General features: G+C 38.3%; 1 pseudogene; it reads right to left on the bottom strand.

The window, feature by feature from the left end:
- Nucleotides 1–835: 835 nt before the first annotated feature.
- Nucleotides 836–16,101, bottom strand: part of LOC102867977 — a 31,782-nt pseudogene continuing 16,516 nt past the window's right edge.

Here is a 16,101-nt window from a genome sequence, read left to right as displayed (position 1 = left end):
TTTGCATACATAGGGATCTAAGGAACGTCATGACAATTATGCTTTACTGATATGCCATCAGAATCTCAATGTTACATCTCACTTGAAGCAGAAGTGCCAGAGACAGAATAAAGGGGAAGCTAAAAGCATTAAAAGTAGTTTAAAGGAGAAGGGGAAGGGAATGCCAAAAACAAACACACAAGGAAACAGAGGCCACTAAGTCCTCCTTTCTGGCAGTGATTGGCCAGGTACCATTCTGACAGTGGGGAAGGAAACTGCCTGAAAAGGTCCATAAACAGCAGCCTTGAGACTTTTACTCATCAAATTAACTCTACAGCATCGAAGGAAAGTGCAAGGTGAACAACTGACTCAGGAAGGGATCTGTACAGTTATCATGTGGATGTGCAGCAGTCCTCAGGACCCAGATCTCCCACCTTGAGTTCAGCGCTGTGTGCTTTAACATGTGAGTCCAGAAAGAACACACACCTTAAGGGTGGCCCCTCACCAAACCTAAGGGTTTGTCCTTGGCCACTTAAACTCTAGGTAGGCGGGAGTCTTCAGGGTATGCAACAAGGTATTTTTGGAAAACAGCGTAAGTACAACCTCCTACATCTTCTAATTCTCCTACTCTGTACCCACGAGGTAGAGGCAGGAACACTGCATTCAAGGAAAACCTTCAACTCAGATTGCACTTTGGGCAAAATATAGCCTCAAAATTTAAAGATGAGAAGCTCTGCCCAGGCTTTTATTTGGTTGTGGAAAGGGACTTTCTAGACAAGGTCTCCCAGGCTGACAAGAGGGTTTCTCTTAGTCCACCCACAGGTAAGGGCCAACTGTAGCTCACCTGAGGGACTAGCTACGGGGTCTTTTCAGAGTGAAGCCTTTGATGCCTGATTAAGTGGTATCCTCTGCTGAAACCTTTTCCACAGGTAGGACACGTGAATGGCTTCTCACCAGTGTGTGTTCTCAGGTGCCTGACGAGGTGGTCTCTTCGACTGAAGTTTTTCCCACATTTGTAGCATTGGGAGGGCGTCACTGGCGCATGTCCTCTCAGGTGCCTGGCAAGAGCTGCACCGTGGTTGAAGTACCGCCCACATTCGTTGCATGCGTTTTTTTGTGTGCCAGATACAGCTTGTGGTCAGGGAAATCCTCTCCGCACTTTCCACACAAATAGGGTTTATCTCCAAGGTGAATCCTTTGGTGTGTTGTTAGCACAGATTTCTGACTGAAACTTTTCCACAAACAGTACAGAAAAAGGGTTTTTTCCCTGCATGTGTCCTTTGGTGCCTGACAAGATCTGAAGCCCAGCGGAACTGTTTCCCACAATCGCCACATCTATAGGGTTTCTCGATAGATGGTGTCACCTCAGCTTGGATCAGCGGTAAGGTCTCATCAACATTCTTCTGGTTCAGAAACTGAAAAGCCCCCATCTTGTGAATCTTTTGGTGGCTGGCAAGATGTGAGCTCCGTGTGTAACTTTTCCCACACTCTATACATTTATAGGGTTTTTCTCCTGTGTGAGTTCTCAGGTGTCTAACAAGGTGAGAGTTGCAAGTGAAGTTTTTACTACACACGGGACAGTCATGATGACTCTCTAACAAAGGGTGGAAGGGCACAGTTTCTTGAAGATCTGTGAAACTATCAGCTTGAGGAATGTTTGTACCAAATCTTATTTCATTAAGTCTGCTTGGATTATCCCCAAAGAGTAGGTCCTAATTAGGCGTTGGTTGAATTTCTGGATCTATCACAACAGACCTTTGCAGATCATCACAACTCAGATCTTCTTGCTCAGGATATTCTTCTTCCTCTTCACTCTGGTTTCCTGTGTAGGTAAAACTCAGGATATCTGTCTCTTGAGGCTCTTGAGGCTCTAGGATATCTGAGACCCAAGACTCTTCCTCTCTAACCTGGAAGATCTCATCTAGTCTGGGGATTGGAAATGACAGAGAAACCACAATTCCACAATCTTCTTCCAAGACGTACTCTCCATAGAACTCTTTCTGTGCTGGATCCAGATCACTCCACTGGTCCTGAGAGAAGTATACAGCCACATCCTTGAAGGTTACCAGCCCCTGTGACAGGGCAGTCAGAAGGGCTACCATCTCTGGGTCCCCAGTATTCCTTTCTTCACGAATGTCTGGGTCCTGGAGCGCTGGACACTCGCTCTCCTGATGTGAAAGGGGCTCCTCTTCAGGACCTGAGCTCTGCTCTTTTGGTGCCTCCACATCTGGATCTGGGCTCCTTTTGGGATTCCTTTGGGGTTGGGGTCTGTACAGGAGCCTGCAGCTCACTGGGTAACCCAGGCTCTGCTCCGAGATGCGCTGACTCCTCTGACAGGACTTCCTGGTCGTGAACATGGACAGTCACCCACCGCCTTGGTCTCCTGGGCTGTTTCTGCAAACCCTCCATCAGAGTCACCACCTCCTCACCACTCTCTGGCCGTTGTCCCCGCACCCAGCTCTGCAGTTCTCCAGGCAGGACGGTGAGAAACTGTTTCAGCACAAGCAGTTCAAGATCTGCTCCTTTGTTCTCCTCTCTGGCTTCAGCCACTGATGACACAGTTCCCGGAGCCAAATGAGAGCTTCACGAGGGCTTGCTGCTTCCTGCTAGCGAAATTGTCAGAAATGCTGGTGGGAGGTCTCAGGTACTGGGTTGTCCCTCTGTAAGATGGTCTCTGGTCTACAGTGGAAATCCTTTTCCAATTTCACCTTCAGGATCTCCTCTTTTTCACAAGGATTCTGGCCTTCTGTTTCTAAGGCTGTAGCAGTTTTCTGGCGTTCTGCTGATTTCACATCTCATCAGCAATTCTGGTGTCAGGCTGGGTACCCTGAGATTTTCCCAAAGGACCTCATCTGTGTAGTTTGTAATGACCAATAATCCCCTCACATTGCAGTAAAGTTTGCTGTGTCCTTGAAATAACTGTTTACTGCAATTCAGTGTATGGACAAAGTGCAAAAATGTGTACAGGGCTCCCACAGCTCCCGCGACTCTCCCACCCACGTCCTGCCAGAGCTGCGCCACCAGGCTGGAGCCGGGCAGGGCCTAGCGGGTTGGAACACCTCTCCATGTCTTTTTAAAGATAGTACTCTATCCTAATAAATAAAGTCTCACTTTACTTGGGCAAATTTGTCTTGATATACAGAGACATACATATTTGTGTTTGTGACTTACTATTTACTAAGAAATCCCTTTTTCTGAGAAATCTTTCCTTTTATCTGATCTCTAGGTGATCAGGGACATATTGCACTAGGAAAGTCTGCAGTCAGGTTTCCCTTAAAATTACTAAGGGACAATTATGTTAGTTTGAGGATTAAGGTGCATCTAATTGAGATTGTGGTCTTGTCAATAACTTGATAAACTTCTGAGGGTTGGACAATGAAATGAATAAGGATAACAGAAGAAAAATTGGTGCTTTTGAAGTATGGTATTGGAGAGAGGACTGAATATCCCATAGACTCCAAACCATAGACTCCCAAAATAACATGCAGCTATGCCTTGGAGAAGGGGCAGCCTAAAGTGCTCCTTGGAGGCAATGATGGCAAACCTTCATCTTGCATACGTTGGACATGTTGCTAGGAAAGGCTTTTCCTTGGAGAAGGATATCATTTTGGAAAGGTAGAAGAAATGATTAAGGAGATAGAGACCCTCTACCAGCTGGATTGACATAGTGACTGCATCAATGGGCTTGAGTGTGTCAGAGATTGTGAGGTTGGTACAGGATAGGACAAAGTTCAGATCTGATGTTCACAGAGTTGCTATGAATCATTCTCAACTTGTTGGTACCTAACAATAGCAGCAGCAGCAGTCTTACTTTATCTGTGTAGTCTATGGCAGATACCATATTTTTACCCTAACCACTCGCCATTATCACCACCCTCAAGGTTGGTATCTAACCAGGTCATGACCAAGTGATTTTGACAAGGAGAAAGACTTAGACTCTCAGAGAAAGACTATTTTCTGTCTAGTGGCAACTATTTCAATCGTACAACTTCATAAAAGTCAAGTATGCTTCTTGTTAATACAAGTCTGCCTTAAAATAATGTGAGGTTGGCACGATATCCACTGTAAGGAGGCAAATCTGAAATTCATAAGTTGTTCCTGTTATTTTATCTAGCTGATGTCCAGGCCAGCTACATCCTAGATGTTTTGTCATTAAGTTCCTTAAGGAGTTTTCTTTTATTAAAAATTTTGGATTAATAGTTCTTGTATAAATCTAAACTTGTTTAAATTTGGCTTCTATTAATGTTTCTAGCAATCTATTTATTTAGTAAATTAAAACACAGACTACTCAGTTATACTTGAGTATCAGATGATGACATTTCAATATTTGGGAAGCACATGTACTAAAAATTACTCTTTGCTCATCTGATATTCAAATGTAACTGATGTTGCACATTCTAACTAGCAACTCTAATTTCAATCTTTTGTGAACTAATGCAGTTCCTTTTTGACTTATGACCGGTGAGGTCTGTAAATTATAGCACATTAACAATATATTTCCATCCCAAACACATAAACAACACAGGACGTGTCTTTTAAGTTTTCTAAGAAAACTTCTGTAGCTTAAATATCCTCCAGCAACTTTTGGAAGTTTCTTTTTAGAGATTACAAATGTAACTTTGCAGCAAAGCATGAAAATGACCCAAGGAACTTAACATGTAGTCTAGAAATAGACTCACTGTCCTCTTGGAGCGGAAATTCAGAAACCCTTGAGTGGCAAAGTCAAATGAGCCCTCTTTGACAAATCACTTAATCTCTCTTCTTCAGTTTCCACATCTTTAAACTGTATGTAATGTTTTTTCCCCATCTTCCAAAATTGTCACAATGATTAATATTTATGGACTCTGAAGACAAAAATCCCATATACTGTTTGATATTATCAGAGTGACAAAGACTATCTGATTATGGTGTATACTTGCCATAATAAAAGCACATGTGTTTTTACAGTTTAATAATAATTTCAGTAAAAAGAAAATAGGCTCAAATCTCACTGTATCTTGAAAAAAAACTTTGTTTCTGTATGATAGCTGTAGAAAAGGTTATTTGAAAAAAGAGGGGAGAAATAAATAAAAACATTCTCCAATATTTAGACTGCAAGAAATTTTCCTTCATAAAAAAATCCTGTTCTTAATCACAGTGATCAAATATGTTCTTCTTAAATGAAGGCTACCCTTAAAATTATTTTTGAAAGTATGCATTAAGACAGAAGGATGAGAAGTTACTATAATTTTCAGTTCATGTTACTTCTTGAGTACTGTCACTGTTCCACATAAAGCTATAGAAAGTGAACATTAGCCCTTTAAAGGAATCACATTTCAAGGATCAGGTGGGAAAGACAGAAGTGTTGGATGCACCTCACTGCACTGCTGTTCGTCCCCAACACTTTGCACAATGTGAGAATGTTTAATAATTCCAACCCAGCCTACAGATAAGAATCTCTGGTGTCACATCACAACTGACAGTGCTGGCGTGAGATTTGCAGTAAAACAATATTCCAGCTGTAGCTTTCATTTACAGAAATAAAACAGAAGAAGACAAGGGAAAAGGGTCAGGAGAAGATAAACACTTTCATCTCTGAACAGCACTGACATTAAATTATAATAGCTAGACTCAAACAAGGAGAGAAAAATCCAACCTCAGGACCTGAAATGGACATGCAGTACATCTTGAGAAATCTATTTCTCTCTCTCTCAAGTTAACTGGTTAATGTTTAGCTACCCCGAGAAATCACCAAATATAAATAAGTTCTTCCCCAAATAAAGTCTATGGCAATTGCAGGACAGGCGGCCTTATTTTTTTTCTCCCATTAATCACTAGAAACTTCACACGCCGTGAGAGTCTCAGGGGATATTTCTGGCTGGGAAAAAGATCCTCCCTCCTCAGTTCTAATCAGTCTATCCCATCTGTAATGGCTTTAGAAAATTGTTAATGACATAAAGTGACAGTCGTAGAGCTTTTTGGTCTGTCAGTGTAGGGTTACTATGAGCTCTCTAACAAACTACTACTGCATGCAGGCCTCAAAGCTGCTGAAAATGATCTGGATTATGAAGGAATAAATTTGATATGTTAGCAATCACAAGCGGGAACTGAAAAGAAAGACTTCCTTAATACGGTTCTTTCAGGCTATAATGGGAAATATGAAGATAAATCTGGCACAGAAGACAAACCCACATAAGACTGCCGCAAGCACTCAGAATATAGAGCTTGGTTATGAGATGTGTAAAACACACAATGGCCTGAATAAGAAGCTATGTATATACGTGCAAACAAACCCATTTTTATAGCTAGCATGGCATTTGAATGGAGCTTTAAGCCTAAAGGACACTATCCTACTTGCAGATGAAGATGTGGAATGAAACAGTAAGTACTGTCTTTTTATATATATAGAAGTCTTTAAAGCAAATGTCATGGAAAAGAAATTAAATTCAGCTTGAATTTGGCTATCTCTGTAAGAGCGGAAAACCTTGTGTTCCCTAATCTAATTTTTCCCCTCTTTCTGTTTTATTCTTTTGCTTCAGATTCATGACAATACTGAATAGTGATGTGAGAATGACTACACTGTGAAGCAACATGACATCACAAGGTACAAGCTCTTTCCTTGCACTCTATGAATGTTCTGAACAGAATTGACAAATAAATTCATATCTGGGAATACGAATCCATTAGAAAGAGCCAGATAGAGAGTAAATGGAAATTTGTAGGCCTTTTACAAGACCAATTTTATTGTAGTGCAGTAAAACATTTTCTTACACGTATTTTTTCAATTTCTAGAACATTCATCTCATTAGGGTGTCACAGAAAGTGACAATATAAACAGTTTCCCACACATCTTCTGTGGACTATAAAAATACTATATTCTGACAATTTCACATATCCTATAAGATTAGGTTTTTTTTTTTACCTAGTAGAGAAATTTTTGCAGAGAACAGCTGTTATTCCCCTCACATCTTACCATATCCAATAATCTACAAACAAGAAAATATTTCAATTTAGAATATTTTAGTAGTTAAGAAAATTCAGTTATCTTTAAAACAGAGTGAAAAATATTAGTCTGAGAGAACGAAACAAGGATTCTATCTGATGATCTTCATTTTCAGCAGTTAGTTTCTACAGGTGCCTCTCAGCTCTACAATTCCTCAGTCTCTCTTAGGTGAGTATCACCTGGTAGATAACAAGCAATCAGCTAACAGACCTAAACTACATTATAATTCTACACTGGAAACAATGATGGAATGAAGAAAGAAAAGAATAATTTCTCAATGAAAAATTTTGGTGGATCTAGAGAATAGGATTTGAACCAATTTCTTTTCCACTGTCAAATGTTGCACATTCATTCTGAAAATTATTGTTAAGCCTGGGAAATGGGAAATCACTGGCATACTGGAAGAAGTTCATTCCATTGGGCTAGTGGGTCATAGGCTTTGGAAATCTACACTAATTCTTTTAAACTACTTGGGAGCCATCTCATAAATATCTATTTCAGTTCTCTAAAATGATTAAATGACATCATTATGACCTGGTTTAAGGAAAGTGTTACATGAGGGCTCTAAATGGTACCCTGGTGGCCTAAAAGAGGTAATGCAGTATCCTTAAGTGCCCAATTTAATCATAGTTTGCAATGTACAGTGCAGGAGTGTGCAGCAGTAAGTCAGAGATAGCTTTATCTAATATATCAAGCAGAGAGAAATCCTTTGAAGGAGTCTATAATAGAGCAAGTGGCAGTTCTGATGAACGCAGCTCTGCCAAAGAAGAGAGGAAAGACGGATGTTAGGAAATTCAATAATCCTATGGAGGAACATTGAAATGATACTCACTTTAAAGAACATTTCAAGAGATTATGGTGTATTATATAAGAACAGATATCATGTTCCTCTCAAAATATAGCTAAGTCTTACATGTATTATTTCTTCTCACTTTGAGAGAAAAATCTATCCATTCATTTTTATAACAATCAGTGTGAAAAAGTAGTATAATGAATTTTAAAGTTGTATTTTATACCATGGAACATCAGAAGAGCATATAGAAAGTACAAAACATGACATCATGGAATGCTGTTACTATAGATATTATAAAAATAACCAGTTTTGGAATTTAGATCAATTACTAAAATGAAATTTGGCTTAGGAGAAGGTGAGAATATTTGAGAAGTAAATGGCATAGGAAAAAAAGAGATAAAATGAAAAGGACATTTTTGTATGATAAAAGAACAAAGTTAAAGAAATTAATTAAGTAATCACACTGAAAACTCACTACCTATTGAGTTGACTAGGGTTATGAACTCATAGCAATCTCTGTGGGTTTCAGAGGCTGTAAATCACAGAGGGAAGACTATCCATCTTGCTCCCAGCAGAGCAGCTGGTGGAATTGAATATCAGAGGTGTTTCGCTTTGGTAGCAGTGTAACGTGCTAAAAGTATTCCACTAATATCTCTTACATAATAGAAGAATTAAAAACATAAAACACAAAGAACTGAACTAATAACCTGCCACCTTTATGCATTTTATAATATTTATAAATCCAGAAACTTGGAAAAATACATATAAAGTAAGTTTATTATGTAATAAATGAGACCTCTGAACTCTACAGGCAAAGAAAAGATCTTTCTTTGTAAGTAAGTGGAAGGTACTGTCAAGAGAATGAACTCAGGTAATACTATATGGATCTATTACCAGCTCTTCTGCTTCATATACATAATGCCTTGAATTAATCATCTAACTGCTTTTTAGTTCTCCATCTGAAAGTTTTGGAAGTTTAACACTAATGGGCTTTGAGAATGAAAACACATAATAAATGTATAGCATTTGGCAGAGTTTTGGATACATAGTGTTGTATTGTTTTTATGTGTCATCAAAATGATTACAACTCATAGAGATCCTATGAACAATGGTTCTGAACCCTGCCTTATCTTGAGCCAGCCTCACTGTCTCTGACACAACTAACCCCATTGCCACAACCACTGTATCAATCCATTTAATTCAGGGTCTTCCTTTCTTACACTGAACACCCTTCCCATCATGATATGTCCTTCTCCAAGGACTGGTCCCTCCTGACAACATATGAAATGGGGTTTCAAAATCCTTGCCTCCAAGAATCAACCTAGTTTCAACCTCTCCATGACAGACCCGTTTTTCTCTTGGCAGTGTATGGCATGCTCATTCTTTTCTCTCGAACCACAGCTCAAATACATTGATTCTTCTTCTGTCATCCTTATACATTGCCCAGTTCTCAGAAGAATAGGAAGCAATTGAGAAGACCACGACATGAACCAGGTACACTTTAGGTTCTGTACTGAAATTGCTGCTCTTTAGCACTCTGGTGAAGTCCTTGACCACAGATTTTTCCCCCCAATGCAACTCGTCTTTTGATTTCCTGTGTGTGTATATGCCAAGAGTGTTTACTGTAGGTCCAAGTAAAATAACTTTATTATTATTCAATATATCATGTACTGCCAAAAATCAAACAAACCTATCTTCACACAAGTATAGCCAGAGTATTACTTGAAGCAAGGCTGGTGAGATTTCACCTCAGATACTTTGGTCCCATTATCATTAGGAGACATCAGTATCTGGAGAAAGACCTAAGCCTGGAAAAGCAGTAGCAATAGTTGTTTTATGTGTCAAGTTGATTATGACCTATAGTGACCCCATGAACAGATTGGAACCTTGCCTTACTTTGTACCATGCTTTTTTACAATCACTTTGTCAATCCATCTGGTTGAGCATCTGCCTCTCTTTCTGTGTTCCTCTTTATTTCCCAGCATAATGTCTTTCTCCAAAGACTGGTTCCTCCTGATACATACCCAAAGTATGTGAGGTGAAATTTCATCATACTTGCCTTCAGGGAGAAACCTGATTGCACTTCCTCCAAGACAGATTTGTTTGTTCTTTTGGTAGTCCATGGAATATTCCGTATTTTTCACCAACATGGTTTGAAGACACAAATTATTTTTGCCCCTCCTTATTCATTGATCAACTTCAAATGGATAGGAAGCAATTGTAAATACCATGCCTTGGATACCTTAGTCTTTAAACTGACATGATGGCTCTATGGAACTTTGGAAAGGTCCTTGATAGTAGATTTTACCAATACAACAAGCAGAGTGTCAACAGAAAAGAGGATTTTCAAGGAGATGGATTGAAGCAGTGACAATAAACATGAGGTTATGTAAAGCAGAGATTGTGAGAATGACACAGAATTGGGCAAGGTTTGGTTCTGTTGTATATAGGAACACTGTAAATTGGAACCAATCTGACAACACATATCACCATCAAAATTATTATAAATATAATTATGCATTAGCAGCTACACTGCCGTCACCAATAAAAATGACAAAAACTATAGCAGCAATATAAACTAAAATACTGAACAATTACTGCTTATAACACACTGAAGGAGATACTTGCATAGATAAAATTCTGACATAGTCCCTGATATCAAAGACTGAGAGTGTAAAATTATACAGTCCAGAAAGTAGCCAGTGCTACTGGAGTCCAAAGAGGCAAGAGAAAATTTACTATATTCTGAAAGGTATTTAAGTAAAAAACAAAAAAACAAAACAAAACAAACAAAAAACACAGAGTGGGATAAGACTTGAATTGATCTTTAGTGAGGAAACTAATTAAGCTAAATGTAAAGAAAAGATAAGGAACATATCTAGAGCAAAGGTACAGATGGACTCTCTAGTGTCTGTTCGAAGGAAAAGTACACGAGTACAGACCAAAAGTACAACTATTTTGACCAAGCACATAAAGAATACTGAAAGAAGTACTGGTAAGGTTGATTAAAAAAGAGATTGTAAGGAATAGTTGATTTAAAACTAAGGCTTATTTTGAAGAAAAGTTATGAACCATTTACAAGTTTTGACTAAAATATTTACTATAGAAATTTATGGGTTTTTTAAAGATTTTAGGAACATAAATATAATAAACATTTTGGGATTACTTTACGGTTAAATTTCAGATTTATGAGATTATTTAAAAACTATAGATTTCTGTTTTGTTTTTGTTTTTAAAAGAGGGAAATGAGAATCTAACGTGAGAAACAGAGTAAAGAAATTGTTGTTATGTGCTGTCAAGTCTTCTGCGACTCATAGTGACCCTATGCACAATAACTCTGACTGAATCTGCTTGAATCCTGGGCAAATCTCACTGTCTCTGACACATTACCCCAACTACTATGTCAATCCATCTCATATGGGGTTTTCTTCTCCTATGTTGTCTCTCCACACTTCCAAGTATGATGTCCTTCTCTAAGGCTGGTCCCTCTAGCCAGTATGATCAACATATGTGAGATGGAAATTCAAAATTCTTGCCTCCAAGGAACAGCTTGCCTTCATCTCTCCAGGTCGGAGAGAGTATGGACATTATTGAACAATATCACTAATATCACATGCAAGTGAGATCCTGCTGAAGATTATGAAACAACCTGACTGAAACAGTACAGCAACAGAGAACTGCCAGATGTGGTAGTGGGGTTAGAAAAGGGAGTGGCACCAGAGACATTTTAGTCAATATTAGTGGGTCTTAGCTGAAAGCAGAGAGTACCAGAGGAATGTCTATCTGTGTTTTATTGACTATGCAAAGACCTTTGACTGTGGGGATCACAACAAAGTGTGGCTAATTTTGAAAAGAATGAGAATCTCAGAACACTTAATAAATTATGCTCATAAAAAACCCTCTACTCAGACCAGGAAACAGTCATCAAAGCAGAGCAAGTAAATAGTGTATGATTCAAAATCAGAAAAGGAATGGAAAAGATCTAGTGTGAAAAACAAGGTATACAAACTTTGTAAGTTAATTAGTAAAACAAAAACAAATAAATAAAACAAAAAATAAAGGAAGACCCATTAACAACTTCTATTATGCAGATGACACAACCCTACTTACTGAAACTGAGGAGGACCTTAAGTGTTTGCTGCAGAAGGTCAAGGACTGCATATGGATTGAAGCTCAACATCAAGAAGACAAAGATGCTCACCACTGGATCAATTCACAGCTTCATGATAGATGGAGAAGAGATTGAAGTTAACAATCTCAGCTTGCTTGGTTCCCCAATCAACACTTGTGGCACCAGCATCAAAAGACTATTAACTGCAATGGGAAAATTTGCTGCCAGGGACATCTTTAGAGTGCTAAAGAACAACATCAGTCTTGAGACAAAGGTAGGCCTGACCCAAACCATGGTGATCACAATCACTTGCTATGAATCAGAGAACTGGACAATGAATAAGGATGACAGAATAAGAATTGATGCCTTTGAGTTATGACGCTGGAGTGGAATATTGAGCATACTATGGACTGCCAAGAGAACAAACAGGTCCTGGAAAAGGTGAGAAAATAGTGTGAGGGTTTGTGTTTGGGGTTTTTTTGGAAGTTTTTTGGTACCAAAAAATAAGAATTAAAAATATATGCAGGAAGATTATCATGACCTTGAAATACTCATCTCTGGTTTAAACAATTATTAAGTAATATATATTATTTTTTTTTGTATTCTTACCTTCATACATCTAGATGTTTTGAGACCTGTTCCTAAATAGATATATGCTCCTGCTCAAATATATGAAGGGGAGGGATCCTATAAAAAAAAAAAAATAAACCACCCAAATGCAACCCAAACAATGAAACAAACTCATTGTTGTTTAATCTATTTTGGCTTATACAGAGCTAATAAGACAATGTAGAGATGCCCCATAAAGTTTCCAAAGTTGTAAACATTTATGAGGTTAGAATTCTCACTTCTTTCTTTTATGTAGCTGACAGTGGGTTTGAAATGGCAACATTTTGGTGAGCATTGAAGTACTAAAATTTTCATTAGTACCCGTTATGTTACTAGAACTCTTTCCATCATTATTTTATTTCACCTTTCTATACATAGGGAATAAACATTTGTAAAAGAAATTCTTATTGCTATTGACTTATTAAAAACAAGACCATAATACATTATTATACCTAGAAAATTAACAATTTCTTAACCATCTTATAGAGTGTTTAAGTTTGACCTAATTATTATGTGATTTTTTTTCTAGTTGATTTCTTTGAAGTGACAACCAAACAACAAAATTGCAATCAGTTATGGATGTTAAAATTGTCTTATCTTTTGCCCTTTGGATTCTTTCTCAAAATGTAGTATTTAAAAAAAAATCTAATAACTGAGATTGTTTTTTAACTTACTTAAATGACAAGAATTTACAGGTAATCTTTTTTTAAAAAATTTTATTGATTTTATAAAACAGGTCATCTTTAATATTACTTACCTAGAACTTCCAAAAAGCATTTCTCCAAGAAAAAAAAATCTTGTTAGCGATACAAAATGCTTGTTGGAAAACATAATTTGGATGTAAGTGATGTTCATTGCTATATTGTTGTTGTTATGTGCCATTGAGTCAACTATGACTCATAGCAACCTTATGAAAAATGGCTCTGAACCTTGCCCTATACTGAGCCAGGTTCATCATCTCTGACATAACTGACGTCATTGCCATAGTCACTGTGTCAATCCATCTCATCCTGAGTCTTCCTCTCTCATACTGACCCTCTACCCTTTCAAGCATGATGTCCATCTCCAAGGACTGATCCCTTCTGAACTGTCCAAAGTATGTGGAAAAGAGTGTGAGAATTCTTGCCTCCAAAAACTGTTACACCTAGTAGACCAATTTAGCAGAATGACAGGATATAAGATCAATATACAAAAGTCAGTGAGATTCTTCTACAGCAACAAAGAAAACAAGGAAAAGGAAATAAGTAAGGAATACCTTTCATATTGGGAATAAATCTAACTAGAGACACAAAGACCTTTATAAAGAAAACAACAAATAATTATTATGAGAAACATTAAGAGATCTAAACAAATGGGAAAATGTTCCCTGTTCTTAGATCGGAATGCTCACTATCGTGAAAATGGCAATACCAAAAGCAATCTATACAGATACCAAATTCATTTTTCAAAGAGACAGAAAAGGCAATTGACAAGTTTATTTTGAAAGGAAAGAGACTCCAAATAAACAAAATACTTCTGAAAAACAAATTTAAGTGGGAGGCAGAGCACTCAGAGACCTAGGGATAAAGGCAAAAACAGTAAATATTATGAGATAATAATGGGTCAAAATTTATAAGCCCTAGCCAAGGAGATATATATATATATATACACACACATATATATTTAGACTGACAAATACAGCCAGAAATACACAAGGAAAGGATAACATGGACAAATGGGATTTTTCTAAAGATTAAGTCCCTGTGTGCATCAAAAACTTTTCCAATAAGGTAAAAACAAAATCTGACTAGGAGAAAAAACAACAACATTTGGCAATGACATCTCAGAAAAAGGTCTCGTAACAAAAGAATATGACAGGTCTTCCAGGAGAAAAAACTGATAACCTGATCAGAAAATGGTCAAAAGACATGGAAAGACTTTTCACAGAGGAAGAATTTGGATAGTCAACAAATACATTAAGAAAATCTCAAAATAATTGGCAATCAGAGAGATACAAATCAAAACCACAATGAGATACCTTCTCACCCCAATAGCAGTGGCAAAGTTTAACAGATTAGAAAGCAATCAATGTTGGACAGCAGATGTGGGGAGATAGGAACTCTCATACACTGTAAATGGAATTGTAAAATGGCACAATGACTCTTTTTTTTTTTTTTAACTTGTTGCATGCAGTCAAATCGGATCTGACTGGCACAGGAGAGATTGCCCCTCTTTTCCCCCCAGACTATCTGGTGGAATTCAACCATGTGCCTTCAGGAGTTCAGTGCAGCTTCTCGCCTTTAGGCCACCAGAGCTCCAGGTATAATGACTTTTGAAGACTGTTTGATGTTTCCTTAAAAAGTTTAACATTAATATAGCATATAATCCAGCTATTCCTAGGAATATATTCTGAGGAAAAGAGAACTAAGTCACAAATGTAGATTTGTACACAGATTTTTATAGCAGCTGTATTCACAATACCAAAAACACAGAAACAGTGCAAATGTTCATCAACAAAGGAATGATTTGAGGAATTGTGGTACATTCACACAATTGAATGCTATGCAGCACTCAGGAGCAATGATTTAATAAAATACTGTTTCACATGAGAGAGCCTATAGAGCATTATGCTGAGTGAACTAACTTAGTTTAATATGGATAAATACTGTCTATGGCTATTTTTATAAAAATAGAAGGCTAACTATTAAGATGTGAATAAAAATTATAAGGAAAGAGAGGAGGACAAGGGAAGGGGGGAAATCATGGTATCCTAGATTTTGGTGAGTAAGAGAGAAGGTGAAGCAATTCAGATAGATCTAGTGGGGAACTAAAAAGATGGGGTGATAGTGAGCATAGATCAATGATGATTAATTTTATAGAACAGTGTCGTCCTGGCCCTCTGCCTGGGGCAGCCTGCCCTCAGCCCCCGGCTCGGGGCAAGCCATCGTGGCCTCTGCCCGGGGTGGCCTGCCCTCGGCCCCCGGCTCGGGGCGAGCCATTGCGGCCCTCAGGTGAGCTCCTCAGTCCCCAGATTGTGCCATCTGACCCCTGGGTGGGGAAGGAAAAAAACAAACAAACAAACAAACAAAGAATGCCTAGGGTTTCTAGACAATGTTATCTAGACCACCCTCTGCCACCCTCTCCCCCAGTAAACCTGAAAGCAACACCCTCAAAGCCCTACTATCTGTAACTCACAAGTTTGTTCTCTCTAGATTTGCTCCCTATCCTATAGGTAACCTTAACACTGAATTTTACTCCAGAATTGATCCTGAACCCAGTGCCAGTGACAAAAAAAGGAAATACAACTGACAGCTAAGGAAGCAAAGGAGGATGGAGCCTCTGGGTTCAACCAGCTATCCCCACTGGACCCACCTGGGAAAACACTTTGCAGTCCAGAGGGGAGCAAATGACAGGACAGTATCTTCTAACAGAGCAAGAAGGCAAGCAGCTTTAACCCAAGACCACCAGTAAGGAGATAAAGCGTCCTCCCTTCCCCCCTTTACATCTACACACCTGTTCAACAGGAAGAAGACAGAGAGTCAGCATCTAGTTCCCAAATCAATAAGACAGTTGGTTTAATTACCATTGGAAAATGCTTGTCATTCCTCTGTTGCATCTGGTCCCCACTGGACCCTCATCATTTCCTTC

Source organism: Elephantulus edwardii, unplaced genomic scaffold (assembly GCF_000299155.1).
Source record: "Elephantulus edwardii isolate Elephantulus edwardi_28Jun2011 unplaced genomic scaffold, EleEdw1.0 scaffold00084, whole genome shotgun sequence".
Taxonomy (NCBI): Eukaryota; Metazoa; Chordata; class Mammalia; order Macroscelidea; family Macroscelididae; genus Elephantulus; species Elephantulus edwardii.
Note: the sequence above shows the minus strand (reverse complement) of the source record. Positions and strands in the feature narration are given on the sequence as shown.